This window comes from Amblyomma maculatum, chromosome 5, assembly GCF_055883805.1.
Source record: "Amblyomma maculatum isolate TAMU_Amacu chromosome 5, ASM5588380v1, whole genome shotgun sequence".
In the NCBI taxonomy this organism is placed as follows: Eukaryota; Metazoa; Arthropoda; class Arachnida; order Ixodida; family Ixodidae; genus Amblyomma; species Amblyomma maculatum.
Genome location: NC_139348.1, coordinates 60,456,378 through 60,466,552, shown reverse-complemented (window position 1 = coordinate 60,466,552; position 10,175 = coordinate 60,456,378).

Here is a 10,175-nt window from a genome sequence, read left to right as displayed (position 1 = left end):
TAGTATAGTAGTGTTTGTACGGTGTTTTAATTTTGTTTTGGGTTGTGTACCTGTTTTTCAGTGTCGGGCGGTTTGTGTTTTAATTTTTTTTTTGCATATGTTAGTTTTATGAAGGGTTATCACCGCGATTAGCCTTTGACTAGCCTCTTGATGCGGACTAGGTGGTAGTCGTGCGTGTGCAGTTGTTCTATGGCTCCCGGCCGGCCTTAGGTGTTGAGTGCAATGCCTCCGAGAAAAGACGTGCCAGATAGGGCCGCCGCTTCGAAACGCCAGTGCGTCGGGAAGTGAGGTAAGAGACGCGGAAGAGTCTGTGCATTTTACCAATGCGGCCGCCCTACTGAGGCAGATGAACGAAATATTGTCTGTGTTCACCCGTCAGCTCGGTTCGGTGGCTAGCGCCAACCAAGCCACAGCTGCGGCGACACTCTCGCGTCCGCGAACAAATGTAAAGGTTCCCTCCTTTTCTTGCTACATGGACGTGAAGTCAGTCCACGAGTTCTTGCTCGAACAGGAGGATTATCAGACGGCACTGGGTTGGCCAGACGACGTGGTGCTAGCGCAGGTAATTCCCGTGGCACTTGTTGAGAGCGCAGGGCGATGGAGACGCTGCCAGCCGGCCTTCCAGTCGATGGCAGACTTACAGATTGCTTCCGTGCCGAGTTCTTGCCGCCCGATTACGAGCTCCGGATGCTTGAGGAGCTAGCGTTGCGCACACGAGCAGAGCCTCCTCGAGTATGTACGCGCAATGCAGGAGCTCTACAAGAGAGCAGATCCCATGGCAACCGATCTTGAACAGGTCGCGCACGTGATCAGGCAATGCCATCCGCGCTTCAAGCCGTATCTGCGGGGACGTGGTTTTGCAAACCTGCAAACCTCGAGACCCTAGCACAGGAAGCGAAGGTAGTGTAGGCGGATTTACTCGATGAATTGCGCTAACAACCACCCCCCAAGCCAGCTGAATCGCTAGAGCCGCGATGCGCCTGGGCCGGAGGCCAAGACTCCTCGCAACGCGCCAGAGGCGCAGACGTAATGAAGGTAGGGCAGGAAAGGCCAGCTGAAGGCTCTGCTATTGCTCGCGCTCTTGACCCGTACGCGTTCGAGCAGCGGCGTCGAGTTGGGCTCGCCAGCGACGTCCGCATAGGCACGGAGAGAGGGGAAAGACGTCCCCAACCGCTTCGTGGAACTCGGCATCCCCCGACCGTGCGGCAGGTGAACGATATGATTTGCTGGAATTGCAACAAGCCGGGTCACGTGGCACGAGAGTATCAAGCAAGGCGCATGCAGGGAAACGCGAAATATGGCCTCTAGATCGAGCAGAGTCGCCACCTTGCGGCTCAGCGGCGAAACCTACTCAGTGTGGATGCTTTTGGCGTCGCGTGCCAGCCCGAAGTGATATACGCGCGCGCATGCGGCGTGTACAGGAGTGTTTTTGATTGTTTCGCGGTTCCTGTGAGCGTTTGCTTATCGATATGGCTTGTGCAAAATAAATATGAGCAGTCTATAACCACACGCTTCATTAAAAAAATATATACTTGTTCGTATCGACCATGTCATGCTTGGATAAGGACATCATCCATAACAGTCTTCGGCGCAATTGAGATCCTTTGACATGCAATGTCTCAAACGAAGTGGTTCTGCCGTTACCGCCGTGTCAAAGCAAGACAGGTCACTTCCGTCAATAAAAGTTAATGCAAACGCTCAGAAATTGCATATTCCCGTTTCTGTTTGGAATACCGCAGCTACTAGAACATATGCCACCGCAGACTGCTTCATATAGCAGAATGCAGTTTGAACAGACCACTCTATGTCTACTGTCTACTTGCATTCATGATAGAGTTGTGTGAGTACTTTTTTTTTTGCTTTTAAACCTCTGTTGCGGTGTCTCAATGGTAAGGGCACTGGACTGCTGATTTCAAGAACGGGGGCTTCAATCACAACTGCTTCGAAAAGCGCTCCTCTGCTGTGGGATTTGACTGCACAATAATCAATCCCGCGTGGTAAATGTGGTGTTAATAATGAAAAAAAACGACACCATAACCAGGCTCTGCAATCATCCGTCATAGCCGATGCCGCTTTCATGCGTTAAACCCGGGCCAATATGCTTTTCTTTTCTTTTTTTTATTGTTGTTGAAGGCTCCTGTGCATCCGTAAAAGTTTTAGTGAGCACATTTTGCTTTTGAGAAATGCTCGAATATTTGGGAAACATTCCCTGCACCTAATTGGTACCCTAAATATTACATAATACACCTACATTAATGTACTTTACTGGTAGCCTATTATAATCATTATAATCCCATTTCGTCCAAGGGCTGTCTTCCGAGCAAATTCATCGTTTCTGACAAGGGGAGTAAAACAGCTTTATGCGGGCTTAAATATCAGTGTTTAGTTCGAGAATAAATACATCTTTATAGTCGCATGATAAGATGACCTCCATTTCTTTCGGAATAGTTTTATATCCGGCATCTGTTTTGGAAGCAACCCTAATATTTTACTTCGCATAAGATTTAGTCACTGTGAAATAATAACTGATAAAGAAATTTTCAGCCTGTAAAATTGCATCCCAAAACATGACAGTGCCCATGCGCAGTTTATAACGATGTCTTCGCAGCAAGTATTTCGTAGCTTGCACATTAACGTTACTGAAAATTAATCGCTGATTATTGTAAATTCTGTCAAGTGTGTAAAAGTTCTCTCAAACGTTGAAATTTTTTGGCATTGCAGACCAAAATATTTACAGTACTAATTTACCTTTATATATTAACATCACACACATCAGAAATCCCTTATACTTTCCTCGGTTTCAGGAAATCATTTACAGTTAGTTGCGCATGCAGTAATACACTATCACATTCTATGACAGTGGCCGCAAAAAGCATCTCCGCAAATTCAGTCCACTCAGCCCTGTACAGGTGAACAATCAGCTTTCCAGTGCGGCGAGGTTTCGTGCATAGTGTCGGCGTGATCTCATATTCGGGGAATCTTGTGCGTGGTTGTCTGGGCCAGAGTTGATGTGCACTCAATCTAAACCAACTCGCCGTGCAGTGCGCTGCCAGTGCTACATTTAACCTGCTTAATCCTCGAGTCAAGTACGATATAATGAACTAGAGTTCTCGATTCAACCTAAAGTACTGCAGGTATCTGTGTAGGTTGACACTAAATTCGCCGGTCTCACTCGCATGAGACACGCGCAAGCTGTTTAAAAGTCGATACGAAAAACAAAACTGTCATTAGGCAGGCCCAAGCATTAGGCGCGAGAGTGCGGTAGAGCGCCAGAAACGTGCAAAGTAAACCTAGAAGTCTGGTGGCTGCGTTCATTGTTTTCCTAAAATCCGCTGTTCTTCTGCTGCATTGGCGAAATCCTTGGATTTTTTCTGCAATATTGCAGAACTAGTGCAGAAGACACGTTTTCATTGCCAGCAAACCCGCCGTAAACTCGGCAGCAGACCTACGCAGCGTGCGTTTCTGCGAGCGCCGACTGCCGATCAACAATACCGGAGTGGCGGTGGCGGCACCTCTAGGTCGATCTCGCGGCGGATAGTTGGTAACACCAACCTCTCGCCGTCGGCGCGAGAATTTCGTGGTGGCAACGGCGGAAAATGGCAAATGTACTCCCACGCCGTGTCGCCGGGCGACCGCCCCGGGAGCGCAGAGGCTTTTGTCCCCCTCGCCTGTAGAACGCAAGGAATGTTGTCGCGCTCGAGCCCTTTTATGCTAGTGCGGTTAGCTGCTCAAAGCTACTCGGCACTCATTGACACGGGCTCAACGCTGTCACTGGTCGGTGATGATGTGTTCGAGGCCTGCCGTAGATGTAACACTCGTGTCAGGCCAGCCGAAACCCCTTTGAGCTTAGCAGCAGGGACGGCAAAAGCGGAGGGGGCGGTACGTCTGGTCCTGCGTTTTGATGGCAGGAAGTGGAGGCATCGCTTCATCTATCTGCCCGGCTTAGCCATACCAGTTATTCTGGGAAGAGATTTTCTTTCTAGCGAAGGCATTATGCTTGATATGGGGGAGAACGGCTATCGCTACAGCCCCTTCACCCACCTCATTCCCTTTGTTAGCGCACCCAAACAGGAATGCGTCGCCCAGCGAGCGAGCGTCCACGCTTGGTGGCAGACGGCTCCCCCGCGACACTGAATGGTAGCTTATTAGAAGCAATTATCGCGTCCTTCTCAGGAACCGGTAGTCAGCGCCGAAGGCTCGTGGAATCTTTACTCCCGTTTTCGGATTGCTTCACAGAGAAACCAGGCAGAACCGACTTGCTTCAGCACGAGATCGAAGCGGGTGATGCGCGCCCTTTCAGATGTAACCCGCGGCCGTTAAGCGTGTGTAAGAGACAGCTTCTCGACAGCGCCCGTGACGAGATGATTGATACCGGCGCGGTGAGACCCTCGGTCAGGCTGTGTGTTGATTATCGAAAGCTCAACTCATTGATGCCTACGGTTGCATACCCTTTCCAGTCGATCGAGGCTGTGATGTACGCGTTAGAGAACGCAAGGTTCTTCACAGTCCTGGAAGCAAGCAGAGGTTACCTGCAGATTGAGGTGGCGGAAGGTGACCTTCAGAAAACCGCATTCACCTGTCACCGCGGGCTCTTCGAATTTACTCCACTCCCCCTTGGTTTGTCTAATGCACCGAGCACGTTCATGCGGTTGATGGACATCGCGCTGGGCGATGCAAGGTTCAACTACGCGATGGCGTACCTCGACGACGTCGTTATATTTTCGCAGTCGTTCGAAGAGCATCTCATTCACCTGAATTCAGTTCTTGAAAGAATGAGACGTGCGGGTATAACGATTAGCCCAAAGAACGTGCAGTTGGGATCAGAGAGTGAACGTCTTGTGATTTGTGGTTGACGATGGCACTTTGAAACTAAACGATGACAAACTGCAGGTAATTCTGAACTACTTCTGCCCAACGGACGTGAAAACCTTGCAGAGGTTTTTGGGAATGGTTGCTTTCTACTGACAATTCATCCCAAGTTATTTGGAGCTCGCTAGTCCGTTGAACCAGCTGTTGTGTAAAGGCTCCAAGTGGGTATGGAGCAAAGAACAGAACGACGCTTTTGTTGCCTTGGCTCGCGCGATAGCGACCACCGCTAGTTTGCGCCTCCCCGACCTGAACAAACAGTTTGTCATGTAGACAGATGCTAGTGATGCCGCTGTAGGAGCTGTTTTGCTGCTGGAACACGAGGGCAAGCTGCGCCTGTCGCGTTCGCTAGCCGCACGCTCACATAGGCGGAGCGGAATTACTCCGCGACCGAAGAGGGAGGCCTGAAGGTAATTTTCGCATTGTCAAAGTTCGACATGTACCTAGACGGAGCGGTTTTCACCGTGCAGACAGATCACCAGGCACTTTCGTGGTTAAAGAGACTGGAAAACCCGGCAGGCAGACTCGCGAGATGAGCGCTGACGTTGCAACATTACGCGTACGCCATTGAGTACCGGGGACACCATGAACAAGGTGGCCGATGCTTTATCGCGCGCACCGTTGAAGGCTGGCAGAAGCGCAGAAGAGGCACAGACCAGCATTGCTGAAAGCGGCGTCGCCGATAGTGGAGAGGAGGAGAGGGCGGACGCGAGAGTCGCGCCCTGCGTAGTTAGAGAGAAAGAAGGCGGACAGAGTTGCCGCGCTGTGCTGCGAGATAGAGAAGGCGCAGCTGCTGGTGGCGGCGACTACTCGCCTGCCAAGAAGCGAGGCAGAGAGAAATCTGTCTTGGGGAGTAGCGGTCAGTAGGGAAGAGCTATTTGAGGCCCAGAAAGCAGACGTTCTATGCCAGCGGGTGCTGGCTGAGCTTGCGAGTAGTGCCGCTTGCACCGGAAACGCTGAGAGCAAGTACGACGCGTATCTGCTGGGCGATAATGGCTTACTGCTCCGCTACATCCCCCAACTTGAAGGAAGAAGCGATTGTTTCGCCTTTCCGAGTCGGGGTCCCTAGGAAGTTGCGGAAACGATTTCTCCAGTACTTTCATGACTCAGCGCTGCAGGCCATTGCAGCGGCAGTAAGACTTATGAGAAGTTATGCCGTGTCGCGACCTGGCCAGGTATGAGGAAGGATGGGCTGGGTTACGCCCGTACATGTCCTGTTTGCCAGGTAGCCACGCCTCGGGCGGGGAAACCCTCTGGCATGATGAAGCCGGTAGTTAGCAACTATCTGTGGCAAGTGGTACATTCGATATCATGGGACCCCTCCCTCGCTCCGCGCGCGCACATCAAAATATCCTGGCAAAAACGGACCACTATTCCAAGTGGTTTGACGTTTTGCCCCTTAGGAAGCTTGTGTCAGAACGGATTTGGGAAAAACTGTTGGAGACATTCACTCGCTTCGGTTTCTCTTCCGGCCTCATTACAGACAATGCTTCGTATTTCACAAGCAAAGTCTGTTGATTCCTGTCGGGCGCTTCAAATCCTCCACAGGATAACGAGTCCCTACCATGCTCAGAGCAACATAACCGAGAGAGTGAATCGGAATGTTCAGAGTATGCTGATCGCGACGGCCTAGCAGCACAGAGATTGGGACGCACGGCTGTCCGAACTGGCTTTCGCCATAGAACAACCGTGAAGAGGTCGGTGGGTATGACACCTGCTTACTTGAATTTTGGGAAACAGATCGCTTTTCCGCTAGAGAACACCCTACTTGACGCGGCGGGGCCCGCGCCCCTCCGCTTACGCAGTACACGCAAAGCTCCGCGAGCGCCTTGAGGCAGCGCAGCGCGCGGCTCGTGAAAACCTCGATGTCGCGCGCATGGAGCAAGCGGATCAGTACAACAAAGGTCGTCGTCACGTTTTTTTCCACAAGGGCGACTTGGTACTGAAAAGAACGCACCCCGTTAGTAACGCAGCACGTGGTTTCGCCGCGTCGCTAGCGCACAAGTGGGTTGGACCGTTCGCAGTTACGGTACGGACTACGCCACTCACCTAACCAAGCAGCACAAGAACCTGGGCCAATATTGTCACTGCGTTCGCAGAGATCAGCCCTATGTAGGCCCAGCGCTGCCATCTTATAGCTGGTATTGGTTGTGCCATTCTATAACACGTCCAACAATGGCCCTGAGGATTCCATTGGTAACCAATATTGTTCGTGCCCTGTTATAATGATAACAACGTTGGCCCATCATATCCGATGCCTCACAATATCGGTGGTACCATTATAGGAGGATGGCAATGATGGGCCTGGATATCCGGCGTATCACCGGTGTTGACGTTGCCATGAATAAGGATGGCTATAATAGACAGCATTAGCCATCAATCCACTGATGTTGACCAATATTCGACATATTCTGGACAACTATGTGAGTTCTGTTACAATGGCCCACCAATGTCAGATATACACTGGCATGCCTTACATATCAATGGTATTGGCATTGCCCTTTCATAAGGATGGCTATATCGAACAGCGTTAGCCATTACTCCACTGACGTTGGCTAATATATGGCATATGCTGGATAATACTGTCAGTTCTGTTACCATGTCCCGCCAGATGCATTGGCATACTTTAGTAAACATTGTCTTGTCTATTTCACCTACTGGTCAATATTACATGCAAATTAGCACGTGGCTGGAAATATTCTGTGGGAAACCGCATTAGCGTGCTTTTGCGGTTGGCAGGCTCATTTAATACTTGGAGTCGTTAACTGTGCTGTTATAATAGATGTTTTCAAGTCACCTTTGCAATTTTAAATGTTTCGGAAATCTTTTGTCTAAATAGTTACAGCTGCCCGGTGCTGGTTTCCGTCGTGTTTGCTTTAATCCCACCTACCTGTTGTTAATGTTGCTTGGGATTACACCATGTTCTTTTACACTAGAGCTTCATTTACTTAAGCTGGCACTGTAAGCAATCCTCATGTATATTGTGACGAATTTGGATGAGACCGACGATCGGTCAACGGCGTCAAATATCAAAAAGTTCACCACCGTTTGCTGGTCCATCAGGGCGGCGGCGGCAATAAATAGCTCAACGCTGACCGGGAGATTAGAAAGAATCAAAACGACATGTCATATATCGTGCATAGGCAATGGTTGCTATTTTATGAATTCTATTCGGCAATGGTCTAGGTTCTTCCACGGCTGCCCCCGTGGCGATTCCTGCTCCTCTGGGTGAAGAGAATTCCAAAAGTTTTAGCAAATTTCTTGCCCAGGAGTTGATTAGCTTTAATAACAGTGGCTTCAAACAGGAGATTACCGCAGGACACGCATGCAGTGCGATGCAATTTATGAGCGATAAGCGTCGGCCTATTAAGGCTCCTACGTGACTCACATCGACTATGGCGAGCGCGCTACCATCGAAATACAGTTTAACATACACAAAGCCGTGTGAGCTATACGAATACGCAGTATCGCAGCACATACTTTCGCTTAAATGATTTAACAATGGTTATCTAAATTAAAGCTGGGCTATTGAGCGGTAAATTAAACGTCGGTCCGCACATGCACTGACGTTCCCACATATGGCAAATCGTATCGACGATTTGCCGCAACGTCTAAAGCAAAAACGTCGGAAAATAAATATAAACACATGCCCAAAGCAGCAATAGATATACTACAAGAACGTTAAACAATTCTGATAACAAGAATTTACTACATTCTAAACGGAAGGAAAAGAAAAATAAAACACGAGATCAAGGAAAGCAGGATGTGCTAATGACACGACATACGGAAGCCTGAAAGCTTCTCTGCAATTTCTGATTTTAAAACACTACGTGATCGATTTCATTCTAGTATTTGCTAAAGGTGTGCGCTAAAGCCGCCCAGAGAATACACTTCTAAAAACTGTGGTACAGCTGTTTTAATACACGGGTGCAGGCTCTGGACTATGGAAGTCAATGGTTTATGTTATATGACTGCGTTCAGGCTGATTTCCAGATGCTTGTACCAGCAAACAGCAGAAAACACCATAAGAATGCCATTCAATCCTTACTAAATAAGCGCGCTTTAATTCATGGACATCGGGCAAGCGCCATTCCGGAAAGCTGCAACTAGTCCATCTAAGACAAATAATAGGAGCTTGTCTAAGCCATACTCACAGCAGTCATTTATTACTTGATTCGCTAGAGCTTTCCGAATAAGTATTTTACAGCTCAGTTTGCACTGCGGCTGGTTTTCTTAGTTTTCGTTATTATGCGCCAATTCAAAGATTGTGACTGTCAAAGAACTATACCTCATACATGCTGTTTTCCCCTAAAACGGCATATGTTAAAATGCATATATATATTAGACAATTACTGCGTATTACAGAAGAGAACATCAAGGAATCAGTGACAGGTCGTACACTGCTCCATTTTAATAGTATAGGGGAAGCAGCAGACAAGAACTATTGCGGTCAGTTTTTTTGTGTGGCACTGACAATATGGGCAGAGTAAGAGGGAAAATCAGGGCCATCGTTGAAAGTCTAACACTGTAGCAATGCCCATATGTGTAGAAGAGAGGACAAATAGGGCCATCTTTGGAAAAGTAACACAGTGGCAATGCCCATATGGGCGGAGCAGAGGGCAAACAGAGCCATAATTGGAAGTGTAATGCAGTAGCAGTGCCCATATGGTCAGAACATAGGGCAAACAGGGCCATCATTGGAAGTGCTACAAAAATGCAATGCCCATGTGGGCAGAACGTTGACTTACCGGGGCCATCATTGGAAGTGCTAGCGAGTGGCATTGCCTATATTGGGAAGCTAGTGGCAATACGGGTCCATTGTAGGGCCTGATTCTCAATACTTTGCCATCTCTTTCCCAATATTGGGCCTTTCATTTGTGCGGCCTGGGTCTTTTCATTTCTCTGACCACAAAGCTTCCTTCATGACAGTCAAGGACTGTTAGTGGAGTGTTTCTTGCAGGAATATGTGTGAAAGCTGCTTATAATAGCGCATACTTGTCTTGCTTGAAATCTTTGCTTCATTTTATCGAAAAGGTGAAACAGCTGACGAGCTGCGCTCGCATTTCACATTAGGAAGTATCGTAATCGTCGGCAATTTTTTTGAGAATATATAACAGATTATATATTGGTCCGGCTTATATGCCAACATTTCACTTAACGTGGCACTGCCAACATAGGTGATAAGCTGGCCGTGCCGCTAGTGTAACATATTGGTATATATTTGCACGTCACGAGTATTAATTGGCACACGTGACATTGGCAATGAAGCGGCCATGCCACTAGTGTCATATATTGGTACTTATTGGCAT